Below are 20,193 nucleotides of genomic sequence, written 5' to 3' on the forward strand. Positions count from 1 at the left end.
AATAAGCATAATAATAACTTAGCTACGAGACATTAATATAAAAAGGTTGAACATCACTTACAATGATTAAAAATAGCGTAGCGTTACACGGACAAAATTTTGACTTACACCCTTACAATATTCGCTAACATACCCTTATTATTAGAATTATAATTAAAATTAAAATATAAATTATAAATATATATATATATTTTACGTATCAATGAGGAGAAGAAAAAAGATGATGATTACGATCAGAATGCGCGAGCTTTATAGGGATTTTCTGAAATTGGGGCTCCGCGACTCGCTGCCTTTTTGGCCTTCAAACTCCGCGAGTCGCGGAGTTTACTTTTACAGCTCACCCATGTTTGGAGTCTTTCTTGCCGACGATTTATTTTATATATATAATATATATATAATTAATATAATTAATTATATATTATATTATATTTATATACATAGTTAACTTGTAATTTTTAGTCCGTTGTGTCGAGCGTTAAGAGTTGACTCTGGTCCCGGTTCCGGATTTTCGAACGTCCTTGCGTACAATTTAATATCTTGTACTTTGCGTTTTGAATCTTGTACTCTTGTAATTTCGAGACGTTTCTTATCAACAATTGGAACCTCTTTGATTGTCTTTTGTACTTTTGAGCTTTTTGGTCGTTTGCGTCTTCAATTCGTCGAATCTGTCTTTTGTCTTCACCTTTTATTATTTAAACGAATATCACTTGTAAATAGAACAATTGCAACTAAAAGCTTGTCTTTCTTGAGGAATAATGCTATGAAATATATGTTCGTTTTTACCATTATCAAATATTCCCACACTTGAGCGTTGCTTGTCCTAAAGCAATATCGTCTTGAAATACTAGAATCACTTCTTTATTCTTCACACTTTGTACATCAGTGATTTCTATACGGTGGTATAAACAATGGTAGTAACGATATGGTTTACAGTCCTACATGACTATAAAAATTTAGATCCATTAACGAAATTGGATCTTTATGAAAACATTTGATCTTTTGAAAATTAAATCTATTTTTTACCCTAGATAAGTTTTCCGGGATAACCCTTTACCGGTGTTTGCAAAATATTTTTGTGGGTTTGGTGGGTTTCAGATTTGAAAATTTTAGCTCAAAACTTATGGTTTTGTGTCACCCACTTGCTAACCTTGTATTTGGAAAGCAACACGTCCAGTTTACTTGTCCCGTATATTACCTTTCGGTAAACTACCGTCCGGTTGTAAAGGAAAGCGTTGAACAAGCAACTGTTAAGGCAATGTCCCCTGACATTCTTTTAATTATGGTCTATAACGTGTCGGACGCAATTACTATCTTTGGTAGGAGCAATAGTAAAGTTCACCCTTATAATTTTTCGGTATGGCACAAGGTCCTGTCTTTGACCACTATGCAACTACCGTTCTTACGGTTGACACCCGATTTGGTTCAGGTGACCTAATGAATTCCAGGTGAATTCCTAGGATTTTACGTTCAATGGTAATGAACGCATTGAAAATAGGGTTTTCAGAAAACAAATCGGTTTGTAATTTTTGATCAAAATATTTTCTCGTTCAAGCTCGAGTTTAGATATCATTGACTTCCATGAGTTTGTAATTCTCAATCTTTAAGGTCAATCTCAAGGATTGAGTAATATCAGTCTTAAAAGCTGATTTTTAATCTTTAAGGAGATTATCCTTTCTGGGGATCTGATTCATTAGTCTTATCCAGCTAATTTGCATGGTGCCCCCCCCATTGTACGAGATAAATCCTTCTCATGGTTAGGATAAATCTGACCACTTGGCGACCCTGTTTAATGCTGAGGTCCGTGGATTTCCTGCTGATTTTAGTGATGACTTTTCTCGATTTTTCGTCAACCTACAGCTGGTCTGGACGACAACTTCATGACCTAAATCAAGAAGCGCGTGTCTTTTTCGGAAGACTTTACTTCCTTTTAATGATGGAATTGATTCATCGTGTAGATCCATCTTTCTTTTCTTTCATCGGGTAAAACAGTTTAGTTTAGTCCAAAGCAAAAGTATTTTCAGTTATTTGTTACAGATATATGTGACATATGTTTAAGATAACTTGGTAAATTTTCCCACACTTGGCTTTTATTTTCCTTTTTATCGTCCTCTATTCCATTTTAAATGAATTTTAACATTTTGGTTTGTTTCTCAATTTATGTCCTTTTTGAGGTAACAATAATTTCGGTGTTAAAACCTAGTTTTATCGTTCATAAATATGTATAAACATGATTTTGAGTTCATTTAATTGAAAATTTTGAAAAATTTTACTAGATTTGGGTAGTCAGTATATAAGACTAGGGCTGTTCTTTATTATCAGAGAGCACTAGATTCTAATACAACTACTGCTTTACTAGTATTTTTAATGGTAACCAAGTGTATAAAGTAAAAATTTTAAAATCCGAAAGAATTTAATTAAAATCCGAAAGAATTTAACCCCTTCCCACACTTAAGATCTTGCAATGCCCTCATTTGCAAGAAATCAGTAACAATTTAAATTATTGAGGGTGATTTGTGTGAAAATGATTAAATTTTACCAAAGTTTCCAAATATATTGGCGTTTGTTTGCTGAATGATAAATGGTGCACATCATTTGTTCATTCCGTCTTGTTGTTATTTCACATATCTTTTGCATCTTGTCGTCAAAATTAGTTGCTTTTGCTGAACTTAATGCCAGTCTTTGAAAATGCGTTGTTTTACCCTGTTGTGTACATAAGATAAACTGCAAACATATATACATATTTTTGAAGTTTGGTATATTACCCCACATTCAAAAATTATTAAAATCTAAGAATAAAAGTTAGATAATTATAAAAATGATTACAATATTAACAAAAGTATTAAACGTATCAATCAATACAAATTACAAAAAAAAAAAAAAAATATATATAAGTAGACTAGGGATGATATTGATACCAATAGGGGTTCCAGGCATAACCATAGGTGCTATAGAATGCTTCGGCAGGGTTATAAGTAGGATACGGTGGTTGCATCTCTATAGACAAGGGAGGGAAGATGGGTTTTGGTGTAGGAATATAGTTTCGACCTATATGTTGGCAATGAGCTATGATTTGGTTCTGATGAACTTGCCAATCTTCAAATGCTCTCTGTCTAGCATTTTCGTACTTCTGAGAAGCTATAAACCTTTGCATTTCTTGCATCTCATTCCCCCCTCCTACATTACCTTGTTGTTGGTTTCTCTCAACTTGTAGATGTCTACCATGGTATGGTACTGCGGCGTTATTTCGCCTCTTCAAAACTTTCGCACCATGGTATACATTTAAACCTATAGGTGTAGAAATTTACCGTTTTTCTTGAGTAATTCCTAGATAGCATCCTTCTCAACATGATTTTAGTAAAAGATTTGGTGATTAACGGTTAAAAATTGTGATTTTGGGGGTTTTTTTCGTGTATTTTCGGCAGTATTTTCGCAGGTTTTTAGTTTTTGTGGGTTGGGGACTGATCTGTTCTGCGGTTATATTTTTTTCTGATTTTTAGTCCCTCCGCGACTCGCGGTGAATTACCCTTCAAACTCCGCGAGTCGCGGAGTTTGCTATTTTTTTTTTTAATCTTTAACTTATTAAAACAATTAATTAATTAATTTTAAAAATTTTTTTCTTTGTTATTTAGGACGAGGTCGTTTCGGATCGATGTCCTATTCCGTCCTTCGACAAAATTTTAAAATTTGTCTTTTTTTTAGCGATTGTTTTAAAGGCTAAGATTTTTGGGTTTTTTTTAAATGTTTTTGGCATACTTTAATTCAATAAGATTAAAAATAATGATAATAAAAGTTCTCGTCCCTCCCTCGGGTAAAGCAATTTCGGTTCAAAGACCTAGTCTTCAACTTACGACGAATTTTAAAAATCATATTCTTAACTTAATGAGATAAAGTAAATTTTTGTTTTTAAATTCACACAACTTAAATATAAAATTCAAAATTAATATTAAAAATTCACACCAAACTTAAAATTTAAAATGCATAAAATTAAAAATTCATATTTTAAAAATTAAAAATTCACACCAAACTTATTTTAATTTTTCAAATATTTACAATTTTAAAAATATTGTTTTTACAAAGTTTACAATATTAATTTAAGATTTAAATATTAATTTTAAAAACATGGTAAAAATAAAATTAAAAATCTTTTTGGCTTTTTATCCCACTTTAATCAATCAAATATTATCAAAAATATGCGCCCCTCTTTTCGGTAAAGTAATTTCGGTTCCAAGACCTAATTTAACTCATGATGAATTTTTGAAATATTTTGGGTTGATTGATTAAAGATATTTATATCTTAAGAATAAACGTTAAATTGCGCAGTGATGTAATAAATTTTTGAATGATATCAATAATTTCGGTCGCCAAACCTAATTTTATTCAATACCAATTTAATACTTTTTAGCGAACAAATTAGCGTTTATTATCAAAAGGTTAAAAATAAAAATAAAAATAAAAACTGTACAGACATACCTGTGAAATAGATTTCTTAGTTATATGATCTATCCCATTCATAAGATAGTCGGTTTAATTGGTTTTCCATGGCTACATAGGCGTAACCTCGAGCATATGAATGGTCCGTCTCTGCATAAAGTAACAAATTCGGTGTTTGAATAGGTTTGATTATTTGAACATTTACCTCCATGTGACCATTTTCCGCATTTGTGACATCTTTCTAGGTGTCGTGCTCTTCGTTTTGCTGCGGATTTTGATTTTCCTTTACCAAATTGTAACTTATTATCTTCGCATCTGGATTCTTTTCTAACTCCGTCCATTCTTTCTCTGATTACTGATACTTGTTCACTCGGTAGTATGTCATTATTACGTTTAGTGATCAAAGCGTGTAGCATTAGACCATGGTTTAGTTCACAGCCAGTCTTCATTTTGTAAAAACCTAAAAAAATAAAAAATTCAGAAAGGGGGGAGAAGACTAGTTCTTTAGGGTCTGCTAGGGAAAGACCATTCGGGTTCCATTTTCGAGAACTACACGAAAACAGACAATCTAACTCTAACAGAAATACATATTATCCTTTAAAGACTTGATTCTCCCCACACTTAGTTAGCTGTGGTGTCGAAATTGTGATTAACTTCGCTGTCGACTTCCATCGGACTATGTATGTAGTATTTAACTCTGTGACCATTAACTTTAAATTCAATCCCATTTGAATTTATTAATTCTATCGTTCCGTATGGGAAAACTATTTTGACTATGAATGGTCCAGACCATCTTGATTTCAATTTTCCAGGAAATAGCTTGAATCGTGAATTGAAAAGAAGAACTCTGTCTCCTTCCTTAAATTCTTTTGAACTTCTGATTCTTTTATCATGCCATTTCTTCGTTCTTTCTTTATAGATTAACGAATTATCGTATGCTTCATTCCTTAATTCTTCTAATTCGTTTAGTTGACTTAATCGTAAACGTCCAGCTTCATGTAAATCAAGATTACATGTCTTCAAAGCCCAAAATGCTTTGTGTTCAATTTCTACTGGAAGATGACATGTTTTTTCATAAACAAGTCTAAAAGGTGTGGTTCCAATTGGAGTTTTGTAGGCTGTTCTAAAAGCCCAGAGTGCATCCTCCAATTTAATGGACCATTCCTTTGGATTTGATCCTACGGTTTTCTCTAGAATACGTTTTAAAGCTCGGTTGGTATTTTTAACTTGTCCACTTGTTTGTGGATGATATGCGGTGGAGATTTTATGAGTTACTCCATATCTTTTAAGAACTTTCTCAAGTTGATTATTACAGAAATGAGTACCCCGTTCACTTATCAAAGCTTTCGGTGTTCCAAACCTTGCAAAAAGACGTTTTAAAAAGTTGACTACAACTCGTGCATCGTTAGTTGGGAGAGCTTGTGCTTCCGCCCATTTAGATACATAATCAATGGCTACGAGTATATATAGATTATTATGAGATTTTGGAAATGGACCAATAAAGTCAATACCCCAAATGTCAAAATACTTCACATACTTGGATGACATTTTGTGGCATTTCATCACGTTGACTTATTTTTCCGGCCCTTTGACAAGCATCACAGGATTTGCAAAGTAGGTGTGCGTCTTTGTAAATTGTAGGCCAATAGAATCCAGCTTCATAAACTTTTCTTGCTGTTAGTTGAGGCCCATAATGCCCTCCTGTTGGTCCTGTGTGACAATGGTTTAATATTTTACTAGCTTCATCTCCAAATACACATCGGCGTATTATTCCATCGGGACAACTTTTAAACAGATGTGGATCTTCCCAAAAATAGTGTTTTATATCACTGAAGAATTTCTTTCGTTTTTGGTACAATAATCCCTTCTCAAGGAATCCACAAACTAAGTAGTTTGCATAGTCTGCAAACCATGGGATTTCTTTATAATCTATCTTCAATAGATATTCATCAGGAAAGTTGTCTTGTATGGCCGATTCATTTAGAACTTCTAATTCAGGATTTTCAAGACGAGAAAGATGATCAGCGGCGAGATTTTCTGCTCCTCTTTTATCTCGGATTTCAGTATCAAACTCTTGTAAGAGTAAGATCCAACGGATTAATCTTGGTTTAGCATCTTGTTTTGAAAATAAGTATCTAAGAGCAGAATGGTCGGTATAGACCACCGTTTTTGTTAGAACGAGATATGATCGAAATTTGTCAAAAGCAAAGACAATAGCAAGGAGTTCTTTTTCAGTAGTTGTATAGTTCGTTTGTGCTCCTTGTAACGTATTACTAGCATAATATATAGGTTGAAATCGTTTTTCAATCCTTTGTCCTAAAACGGCTCCCATTGCAAAATCACTTGCATCGCACATTAGTTCAAATGGTAGATTCCAATTTGGTGTTATCATGATCGGTGCATTAGTGAGTTTTTCTTTAAGAATATTAAAAGATTTGATACACTCATCTGAAAAGATGAATGGAGCATCCTTTTCTAGGAGTTTATTCATAGGAGTGGCAATTTTAGAAAAATCTTTTATGAAACGTCGGTAAAAACCGGCATGCCCTAGAAAACTTCTAACTCCTCTAACATTGGTGGGATATGGAAGTTTAGCAATTACATCTACTTTAGCTCTATCCACTTCAATTCCTTCTTTTGAAATTTTATGTCCAAGAACGATACCTTCTTTAACCATGAAATGGCATTTCTCCCAATTAAGTACTAGATTTGATTGTTCGCATCTAATAAGCATTCGTTCCAGATTAACTAGACATGATTCAAATGTATCACCGAAGACTGAAAAGTCATCCATGAAAACTTCCATGCATTCTTCTATCATGTCGTGAAAAATCGCCATCATACACCTTTGAAAGGTTGCAGGGGCGTTGCAAAGTCCAAATGGCATGCGTTTGTAAGCAAAAGTACCATAAGGGCACGTGAATGTGGTTTTCTCTTGATCTTCGGGTGCTATTGGAATTTGAAAATATCCGGAAAATCCATCTAGAAAACAATAGTAACTATTTTCGGCTAATCTTTCCAACATTTGATCAATGAAAGGTAAGGGAAAGTGATCTTTTCTGGTGGCGTCATTTAATTTTCTATAATCAATACACACACGCCATCCTGTTACAGTCCTAGTAGGAATAAGCTCATTTTTCTCATTTGTAATGACAGTCATGCCACCCTTCTTAGGCACGCATTGAACTGGGCTTACCCATGGACTATCAGAGATTGGATAAATTAGACCTGCATCTAGCAGTTTAATAATCTCTTTCTTAACTACATCTTGCATATTAGGATTTAGTCTTCGTTGGTGTTGCACATACGTTTTATGACCTTCTTCCATAAGGATTTTATGTGTGCAATACGAAGGACTTATTCCTTTGATATCATGAATCTTCCATGCAATGGCTGGTTTATGAGCTTTCAACACAGAAATGAGTTGTGATTTCTCATTTTTAGTAAGAGAAGACGATATTATTACAGGTAATTTAGATTCACCATGTAAATAAGCGTATTCCAAATGGTTTGGAAGTGGCTTTAACTCTAATTTCGGAGGTTCTTCTATCGATGATTTGTATCGATATCTGTCTTCTTCTTTTAGCTTTTGAATTTCTTCTGTTGTTGGTTCATATCCATTAGCTATTAGTGTAGCTAACATTTCAGCTTCATCAATTGGTTCATTACCTTCTCCTAAAGAACATTCTCCTGTTCCTTGTAATTCTGGAAATTCTTTTAATAATTCTGCATGTGCATCTATAGTTTGAATATAATAACATGTATCATCTGCAGATTGTGGTTGTTGCATTGCTCTATCAACTGAAAAGGTAACACTCTCATCCTCTATACTTAGGGTCAATTTCTTACCGAACACGTCTATCATTGCTTTAGCCGTGTTTAAGAATGGTCTTCCTAATATGAGAGGAACTTGAGAATCTTCTTCCATGTCCAGAACAACAAAATCTACTGGAAATACTAAAGTACCAACTTTAACTAGCATGTTCTCCATTATCCCTCTAGGATATTTTATTGATCTATCGGCTAGTTGTATGCTTATTCTTGTTGGTTTCAATTCTCCAAGGTCTAGTTTAGTGTATAGTGAATACGGCATTAGATTTATACTAGCACCTAAGTCTGCCAATGCTTCTATTGAACTAAGACTACCCAGAAAACCTGGAATTGTGAAACTTCCTGGATCAGATAGTTTTTCTGGTATCTTATTCAACAACATTGCTGAACAATTAGCATTCATAGTAACAGCCGAGAGTTCTTCCATTTTCTTTCTATTTGAGATTAGATCTTTCAAGAATTTAGCATATCTAGGCATTCCTGAAATCACATCAATGAAAGGAAGATTTACATTTATCTGTTTAAACATATCCAAGAATTTGGATTGCTCGGCTTCAAGTTTCTCTTTCTTCATTTTACTCGGGTAAGGAAGTGGTGGTTGGTATGGTTTAACATAAGGTTTATCCTTAACTGTGTTATCTTCATTAACCTTTTCAACTACTGGTTCTTTTTCCTTATCTTGATCAGGTTGTGGTTCTTGTGGAGTAGGAATAGTTTCATCAGAAGTTACAGGTATTTCCGGTGATTTAAGTGTTGTACCACTTCTTGTGGTAATAGCTTTAGCTGTTTCATTCCGGGGGTTAGCATTTGTATCACTAGGTAGACTTCCCGGTTTTCTTTCACCTATTAACCTTGCTAGGTTACTCACTTCTTGTTCCAGATTTTGAATAGAAGCTTGTTGATTTCTAAATGCTTGAGCATTTTGTTCATTGGTTTGTTTCTGAGATGTGAAAAACTGCGTTTGAGTTTCAACTAGCTTAGTCATCATATCTTCTAAATTCGGCTTTTTATCATCGGTTTGTTGTGGTGGTTTGTTTTGAAAATTAGGTCTTTGCTGATTGTAAGTATTATTGGATACTTGTTGATTGCTAGGACCTTGTTGGTTGTTGTATGGAATATTTCGGTTATAATTTTGGTTTTGATTGTAAATTGGTCTTGGCGGTTGATAATTATTCTGATAATTATTTCCAGGCCTTTGGTTTATGTATGAAATATTCTCTCTTTGTTCCATTGTTAATTCAATACTGCGACAATCTTTTGTCAAATGTGGTCCTCCATATTGCTCACAACTAATTCGTATTGAGTGAATATCTTTAGTCATCTTTTCCATTCGTCTCTCCACAGAATCTATCTTTGCGGAAATGGAATCTAAGTCATTGCTAGAATCGGTTCTAGCTGCTTTAGATGATCTAACGATATTTTTTTCTTGGTGCCACTCATGTGAGTGGGAAGCAGTGTTATCAATAATTTTGTAAGCATCAGTTTCGGTTTTCTTCATAATAGAACCACCAGCTGCTATATCTATGTCTTTCCTTGTAGTGATGTCGCATCCTTGGTAGAATATTTGTACTATTTGACAGGTGTCTAAACCATGTTGCGGACATCCTCTTAACAACTTTCCATATCTTGTCCATGCCTCATATAGAGTTTCATTCGGTTTCTGTGTGAACGTAACAATTTCTGCTTGAAGTCTTACGGCTTTAGATGCAGGAAAGAATTGTTTAAGAAATTTGTCAACTAATACGTCCCATGTATCGATCGCCGCTTCAGGTAATGATTCCAACCAATCTTTGGCTTCTCCCTTTAAAGTCCAGGGAAATAACATGAGATATATCTGTTCATCCTCCACTTCTCGGATTTTAAATAGTGTGCAGATCCTATTAAAGGTACGTAAATGTTCATTTGGATCTTCCTTCGACGCACCACTAAATTGGCATTGATTAGTCACCATGTGTAGAATTTGTCCTTTGATTTCATAATCTGGCGCATTAATGTCTGGATGAGTAATTGCGTGACCTTGGCCAGTGCGTTTAGCTCTCATTCGGTCTTCCATACTTAAAGGTTCCAGATTCTCCATAATTGAATTTGTTGAATCGGAATCACTAGAGGATTCTGATTTAATGGTTCGTTCTTCAACAATCTCTGTTTGAATGATTGGTGGTTCCGGAGGAAAGTTTAGTGGTTCAGGATCTATGAATCGTTCCTGAATATTCTCCGGATTCTCAATTGTGAGGTCGGGTTCAAAAAATGGATTATCGGAAATTTGAACTGAAGTACTTGGTCGACTGGATGACGATTCTAAAGAAAAATCAACGGCAGTAATATTTGCTAAATGTCTTGATCTAGTTACAGGTGGTGAACGTACAAAAGGTGGTGATCGTCTTGCTCGGTGCATTCACTGAATATCCTATTAGTTTTTAAAAGGAAAGAAAAATTATAATAAGTTATCCAACCAATAGACTTTTCTGATTTTGCCCACGTTTCGAATAGCCAAAAGATGCAGCAGAGGGGCAGGATTCGTTTGGTCTCAATATAATTGAGGACTGTTTGGCTCCAATAACCCGGTCCACGTACAAATCCAACTATTACTACGAACCAGAAAATTTTGATGTCTATCAATTTAACCACTTAAAATAAATTTTCGTAATTTTAAGAAATTAAGATAAGAAGTAGAATAAAAATCTATGTCCTAAAACTAGAATAGCGAGAAATAAGAAAGAAAAAGAGTTCGTCGAAAAAGGTCGAAAAAGAAAAATGGTTGAAAAATAAAAGGTGACGGAAAAATAAAAGAAACTTATAAAACTTAAAAATACTTGACTAACCTAACCTTATTACTACAACTAACTTAAAATTATAATCGCAAATTGAGATTACTAATTGGAATGATAATTGATACATAGTAAAAGGTGTCTAAAAATATTAAAGCTTACAGGAAAAACTATATCCCAAATGGAAATAACTTAAAAAGAAACTAAAACTTAAAAAGGCGTCACAAAATTCTAAAGTACCTAAATCTTAGTCTAAAGAAAAAGTACTTAAGGGATTTTACGGCAAATCCTAAAAATCTAGAAGTAAAAATAACTATGGCAAAAACTAAGTTCAAAACTAAATATGAGCTAAAAATACAAATATTACGCTACAACGATTGAAAAGGGACAAAATATAAAAATATACAAAAAGTCGTAAAAAGTACAATTTTTATAAAAATATTATTTTTATATTATTTATTTTATAAAACTATTAATTTTATAATTTAATTAAACTAATTTACTAAATAAAATAAATTAAATAAAAAGTAAAACTTAAAATAAAACTAATAATAATAATAATAATAATTAGGGGTAAATAATAATAATAATAATTAATTACCCGTAATTAATGCATAATTAGGGTTCTGTCGGTGGCGTCAGAGAAACTCCGCGAGTCACGGTATTTAATGCATCAAACCCCGCGAGTCGCGGGGTTCAAAAATTCAACTCTGGTACAGTTTGAATTTGACGCGTTTTTTTTCTTTTTTAATTTTTTTCTGTTTTTAATTTTTCTGTTTATATATTTAAAAAAAATATGTGTATAATAAAAACTTATATTTTAAAAACTTAAATAAAATAGAACTACGTTATAATTTTAATAAATAAAATGCTTAAAACTAGATTTATATATATTTTTTTTTTATGTTTTTAAATAAAAACAAAATACTTAACTAAAACTTATGTTTTTATAAAATAAAAATAAAGAAACTTTATAAAACTTAAATATTTAACAAAATCTTAAAAATACATAAATTTTTTTTTTATATTAGCGTTGCGCTTCCGGCTTTTAAGAGAGTCCCCGGCAGCGGCGCCAAAAATAACTTGATGTTCTAGCAGAGTGGTATAAAATAGTTATTAATTTTAGCAGGAAATACTATTAAATATGATACAATTTTACACAAAATATTTATTTATTTAGAGAACGGATATACTTAAACCTTGCTACAACACTTATAGGCAGTGTACCTAATCATACAGTAGTGTAGTTTTTAGTAAGTCCGGTTCGTTCCACAGGGAATCTTTTTAAACAAAGCTTAACGCTATATTAGTTTACTTTTATAGAAATACATATATATATATAAGTAATATTATTATTATAAAGGGGGGTTTTTACCGTTTAATGACTGGTTTGTCGATTTTAAAACTATAGTCGCAGTTAAAACCTAATGTAAAATATTAAATAAATAAAAGACTTAATTTAAAGCTTAAAATAAATAACGATAATGAAATTGCAATAAATAAAAGTGCGATAAAATAAAATTGCAATAATTAAAAAGTACGATAATTAAAAGTGCGATTAAATAACAATAAATAAAAGTGCGATAATTAGAAGTGCAATTAAATATAAAATAAAGGAAATTAAATATGAAATAAAAGAATTATGCTTATTTAAACTTCCGTAATCATGATGTTTGACGTGTTGATTTTAGTTTTATGCCCATGGGTTAATTGTCCTTTGTCCTGGATTATTTAATATGTCCATACGGATTTGTCCATAATAGTCCATCAGTCATAAATATAAAGAGTGAAAGCCTTCGTCAAATTATTCTTATTCCCGAAGTCAAATATTCTAACTAATTTGGGATTCGAATTGTAACAAGGTTTTAATACTTTGTTTAATGAATACACCAGGTTATTGACTGCGTGTAAACCAAGGTTTTACTACTTTGTTAACAATTACACCAATTACCCTTGAATGTAATTCACCCCTGTTTCAACAAGTTTATTAACTATTAATCCAGTTCCGTATCCGGTAAAATGAATAATTATTGGTATTTATAGATATCCCGCCCACCGTACCCAGTCAAGCGTATGTGGTTATATATAAATACGTCAAATTATAAGTTTGTATATTAAATTAACAAGGTATTGTTTAGTTAATATAAAACCCATTAATAGCCCATAGTCTAATTTCCACAAGTGTCGTTCTTTTGTCCAAACCCCAATTATGGTACAAAGCCCAATTACCCAATTTTATTAATTAGCCCAACATCATGATTACTTCGGATTAAATAAGCATAATAATAACTTAGCTACGAGACATTAATATAAAAAGGTTGAACATAACTTATAATGATTAAAAATAGCGTAGCGTTACACGGACAGAATTTTGACTTACACCCTTACAACATTCGCTAACATACCCTTATTATTAGAATTATAATTAAAATTAAAATATAAATTATAAATATATATATATATTTTACGTATCAATGAGGAGAATAAAAAAGATGATGATTACGATCAGAATGCGCGAGCTTTATAGGGATTTTCTGAAATTGGGGCTCCGCGACTCGCGGCCTTTTTGGCCTTCAAACTCCGCGAGTCGCGGAGTTTACTTTTACAGCTCACCCATGTTTGGAGTCTTTCTTGCCGACGATTTATTTTATATATATAATATATATATAATTAATATAATTAATTATATATTATATTATATTTATATACATAGTTAACTTGTAATTTTTAGTCCGTTGCGTCGAGCGTTAAGAGTTGACTCTGGTCCCGGTTCCGGATTTTCGAACGTCCTTGCGTACAATTTAATATCTTGTACTTTGCGTTTTGAATCTTGTACTCTTGTAATTTCGAGACGTTTCTTATCAATAATTGGAACCTCTTTGATTGTCTTTTGTACTTTTGAGCTTTTTGGTCGTTTGCGTCTTCAATTCGTCGAATCTGTCTTTTGTCTTCACCTTTTATTATTTAAACGAATATCACTTGTAAATAGAACAATTGCAACTAAAAGCTTGTCTTTCTTGAGGAATAATGCTATGAAATATATGTTCGTTTTTAGCATTATCAGGGACTATAACTCACTTTCACAGATTTTTACTTCGTCGGGAAGTAAGACTTGGCCACTGGTTGATTCACGAACCTATAACAATATATACATATATATCAAAGTATGTTCAAAATATATTTACAACACTTTTAATATATTTTGATGTTTTAAGTTTATTAAGTCAGCTGTCCTCGTTAGTAACCTACAACTAGTTGTCCACAGTTAGATGTACAGAAATAAATCGATAAATATTATCTTGAATCAATCCACGACCCATTGTATACGTATCTCAGTATTGATCACAACTCAAACTATATATATTTTGGAATCAACCTCAACCCTGTATAGCTAACTCCAACATTCACATATAGAGTGTCTATGGTTGTTCCGAAATATATATAGATGTGTCGACATGATAGGTCGAAACATTGTATACGTGTCTATGGTATCTCAAGATTATATAATATACAATACAAGTTGATTAAGTTATGGTTGGAATAGATTTGTTACCAATTTTTCACGTAGCTAAAATGAGAAAAATTATCCAATCTTGTTTTACCCATAACTTCTTCATTTTAAATCCGTTTTGAGTGAATCAAATTGCTATGGTTTCATATTGAACTCTATTTTATGAATCTAAACAGAAAAAGTATAGGTTTATTGACGGAAAAATAAGTTACAAGTCATTTTTGTAAAGGTAGTCATTTCAGTCGAAAGAACGACGTCTAGATGACCATTTTAGAAAACATACTTCCACTTTGAGTTTAACCATAATTTTTGGATATAGTTTCATGTTCATAATAAAAATCATTTTCTCAGAATATCAACTTTTAAATCAAAGTTTATCATAGTTTTTAATTAACTAACCCAAAACAGCCCGCGGTGTTACTACGACGGCGTAAATCCGGTTTTACGGTGTTTTTCGTGTTTCCAGGTTTTAAATCATTAAGTTAGAATATCATAAAGATATAGAACATGTGTTTAGTTGATTTTAAAAGTCAAGTTAGAAGGATTAACTTTTGTTTGCGAACAAGTTTAGAATTAACTTAACTATGTTCTAGTGATTATAAGTTTAAACCTTCAAATAAGATAGCTTTATATGTATGAATCGAATGATGTTATGAATATCATTACTACCTTAAGTTCCTTGGATAAACCTAATGGAAAAGAGAAAAATGGATCTAGCTTCAACGAATCCTTGGATGGCTCGAAGTTCTTGAAGCAGAATCATGACACGAAAACAAGTTCAAGTAAGATCATCACTTGAAATAAGATTGTTATAGTTATAGAAATTGAACCAAAGTTTGAATATGATTATTACCTTGTATTAGAATGATAACCTACTGTAAGAAACAAAGATTTCTTGAGGTTGGATGATCACCTTACAAGATTGGAAGTGAGCTAGCAAACTTGAAAGTATTCTTGATTTTATGTAACTAGAACTTGTAGAATATATGAAGAACACTTAGAACTTGAAGATAGAACTTGAGAGAGATCAATTAGATGAAGAAAATTGAAGAATGAAAGTGTTTGTAGGTGTTTTTGGTCGTTGGTGTATGGATTAGATATAAAGGATATGTAATTTTGTTTTCATGTAAATAAGTCATGAATGATTACTCATATTTTTGTAATTTTATGAGATATTTCATGCTAGTTGCCAAATGATGGTTCCCACATGTGTTAGGTGACTCACATGGGCTGCTAATAGCTGATCATTGGAGTATATATACCAATAGTACATACATCTAAAAGCTGTGTATTGTACGAGTACGAATACGGTTGCATACGAGTAGAATTGTTGATGAAACTGAACGAGGATGTAATTGTAAGAATTTTTGTTAAGTAGAAGTATTTTGATAAGTGTATTGAAGTCTTTAAAAAGTGTATAAATACATATTAAAACACTACATGTATATACATTTTAACTGAGTCGTTAAGTCATCGTTAGTCGTTACATGTAAGTGTTGTTTTGAAACCTTTAGGTTAACGATCTTGTTAAATGTTGTTAACCCAATGTTTATAATATCAAATGAGATTTTAAATTATTATTTTATCATGATATTATCATGTATGAATATCTCTTAATATGATATATATACATTAAATGTCTTTACAACGATAATCGTTACATATATGTCTCGTTTAAAAATCATTAAGTTAGTAGTCTTGTTTTTACATATGTAGTTCATTGTTAATATACTTAATGATATGTTTACTTATCATAGTATCATGTTAACTATATATATATACATATATATGTCATCATATAATTTTTACAAGTTTTAACGTTCGTGAATCACCGGTCAACTTGGGTGGTCAATTGTCTATATGAAACATATTTCAATTAATCAAGTCTTAACAAGTTTGATTGCTTAACATGTTGGAAACATTTAATTATGTAAATATCAATCTCAATTAATATATATAAACATGGAAAAGTTCGGGTCACTACAGTTTTGTCATAGCTTCAACAAATCACCTTCATTTGTTTATACGAATAAACTTTATTATAACAATTGCCCCTTCATCATTGTTACCGGGGAACCTTTCATATCTCGCCACATTAGCAGTAAACTTATCAACAACTTCATTAACCTTCGACTTAAGCCTCTCCGAAAAGCCACTATACTTATTCATTAAAACTCCATCATGTACTCACCTACATCCTGTAACAATAATTGTCACACCAACTACTGGGAATTAGCAATCAGTATTTTGAATTCCGCGACAATTTTACGTCAAAAGTTATATGTATACATATAACGTCTATCTCCTAGACTTACATACTTCGAATGTGAATTTTCTGAAAAACATCCCAAACTATGAACTAGTTCTCCGAAATTGGAAAAATGCTGATGAAGCAGCAAAAACTGTAAACGACTTTAACAGTCAAAAGTTTGATGATAAAGAATAGTATGGTGGTAAAGCTGAGAAAAAGAGAAGGTTTGATACTGGAAAACGGATTGAGTAGACCATGAAGGAGGCTGTGGACAAATCACAAAGACTAAACCTGCCTTCAAAGGATCCAAATGATTCAGTGTCTACTGAAATCGTTAGCAAACACCTTACTTCTTATTCTAAACCTTCACAGACAAATCTTCTTCATCATCCATCTATGTTAAGAATTCTAAGATATCATCGTATCTTTTATTATAAATATCTTCGATATTCCTGAAGATATTTTCACAACTATTCTTATCTGAAATATTCTATCTATTCACAATATCTGCGTTACAACATAAAAAGAAACTGTGTTAGTTTCTAAATTCTGAAGAAAAAAAATTCGAATTTAAAATAGGAATGTTTTTGAAGTAGTGTTGGGAACTGAAGCATGAGTTAGTATAATATAATGACACTTGATCAATGTGATTATATTACAGTAAGTCACTGAGTTTCTAATGGAACGTGATGATTCACAGAACATACCGTCATCATGTACTATTTACACGACTCTTACATTCTACCCAACTTCCAAACATATTAAGAACATATCATCTTGATAGCTCTATATTTTCGGATATTCTGGTAATTTGCCAAATCAAGATCGTGTCATTACGATTTTCTTCTTGGAACATTAACTATGTTCATCCAAAAATTCATATCTACAAATTCTGGACCATTATCCACTTGACTTAAGGTCGGGAAGAGAAAACGAAAGCATGAAGCTCCGAAATATAATGGAGAATATAAAGCCCGGTAACAACCCCGAAATTACAAACCTTGTATATCAATGCGTATAGCAATATAAAGACACGGGAGAATGAAAAACACAATAACCCCAAGGTAATGGTAGAAGAAAATAACTTCCTCCGGTGGTAGATGAAAAAGAAGAATGACAGATATGAAAGTTAAGAGTATATCAAGAATCAATACTGGATGAAGCATATTAACGAATGCTTTAAAGTATGAATTGGGGAGAAAGACTAGAAGGTGTGAGCTGTGGAAATAAAGAAACGAAGGGGGTGGATTTATAGTAAAATATCAGACAGAGAAATCGAGACAGATTATCGCATTTAATCAAATAAGATCATGATTTCCTTAATCGCCGAAGAACTAAATCTTATTGCAAATATTTTCTTTAAATTCCATGAATTCCGAAAATCAATCATAACTACGTCATCGGTTAAAATGAATATACGTTTACTCATTTCACTCTCTTGCGATAACTTCACTTATACTCTTCGCGTAATCAAATTGTCTTATCTATATTACTCAATGATGATAAAACTCTATTTATCAACTCATATTCGTCATGAAAACATTTTTAAAGTTAGCCATGACGACCTCGATCAAATTTCGGGACGAAATTTCTTTAACGGGTAGGTACTGTGACGACCCGAAAATTTCCGACCAAATTTAAACCTAACCTTTATATGTTTCTGACACGATAAGCAGAATTTGTAATGTTGAATCTCAAAAATTTTGGAACTACATTCATGTAATCAATTACCCTTTGACCGTGTTCGACGATTCACGAACAATTATGTGTATATAGATATGTATATATAATATATAATAACTGAAAACATTAACAAAGTATTTGATATATATGATACTTTACATGAACGTATTTGTTTCGATATATTTATTGACAGAATTAAGAGATAATATCAAATGATTGAATTATCAGATACATTATGATATGATTACGGGCCAATGTTATGAGGTCCACTGTGATTTAAGAAATCTATTCTTTTTGACAATATTCGGAAAATGGTAAAGTGATCTATAAGTAAGAACATGGAGTGTAAATAACTTAGATGTTGGATATCAACAAGTTAAGTAACTCGACATTTTTCATTAAGATGATTTCATACGTTTATTAAACCTTTGGACTTTATCCCATGCTTCACCAACAGACTGTAATTTAAAAACTTGAAACCTATTATGAATATATATAATTCTACTTTTCTAAAATGTTTTATGATATAACGATTTAAATTAATATTAAATATATTTATACGCGTATTATACGTACATAGTTTTATACTTTTACTATACTTTAACTTTACCTTTACTTTACTTTTACTTTACTTTAACTTTAATAATTCACTTTAATAATTCATACTTTAATAATTTACTTTAATAATTCATACTTTAATAATTCACTTTAATAATTCATACTTTAATAATTCACTTTAATAATTCATACTTTAATAATTCACTTTAATAATTCATACTTTAATAATTCACTTTAATAATTCAAAAATCTATTATAAATAGAATTCAATTGGTTTCATTATTTCATAGAAATTTGAAAATATATTTCTCTAAACTCTCTCAATCAAATTACATATATATATATTTACTTAGTATTATTTCAAGATATTATTAGTATACATAAAATACTACGATGGAGTTATATTCAGATGATTTCAAAATAAGTTTTCAAACGGGATAGAGCTAAGGAAATTATGGGTTATAGCTATGAAGGTTATGGGTATTGTTCGAGGGTATTGCTCGTGAGGTCAACCTAACGTTTATCATTTTCATTGCGTCTACGTACTTTCCTGCAATATTGAATCACAATATTGATACGTGAGCATTCATATCTTATCTTTTATATATTAATAGTGTATCCCTGACTAGTGTTCGAGTATATATGATTATGCATGTTTGTATGCTTAGTTTTGTCGTTAAATAGTTTATGATAAATCACGAATTTGATACATATGCTACTAAGATAAGGTATATGATATGCATGTCGTTGAAAAGCTAAAGAAAAATTAATAACTTTTCATTTAGAAATCGTGTGGGTTCGATGAACGGATTAAAAGATATGGTCAACTGAATTATTATTAATTTTAATATTATTATTAAAACGATTATTATAATTGTTATCAGTTGATGTTATTACTAAAATTATCTTTATTACTAAAAATTAATATTTTTATTAAAACTATCATTTTATTATTTTTATCATTATTATTATTATCAATATTATTTAATCAAATAAATATGCGTACAAAGATATTTTTACCACACGTAATATAATTACATTAATAATACATACCATTATATTTTTATGATATTAAGTGAATTTTATAAATTTTATTACTTGAGATATATAAAAGTATATTTTTATCATATATAAATTTAAATATAAATTTTTATTTATTA

This window comes from Rutidosis leptorrhynchoides, chromosome 9, assembly GCF_046630445.1.
Source record: "Rutidosis leptorrhynchoides isolate AG116_Rl617_1_P2 chromosome 9, CSIRO_AGI_Rlap_v1, whole genome shotgun sequence".
NCBI classification, from domain to species: domain Eukaryota; kingdom Viridiplantae; phylum Streptophyta; class Magnoliopsida; order Asterales; family Asteraceae; genus Rutidosis; species Rutidosis leptorrhynchoides.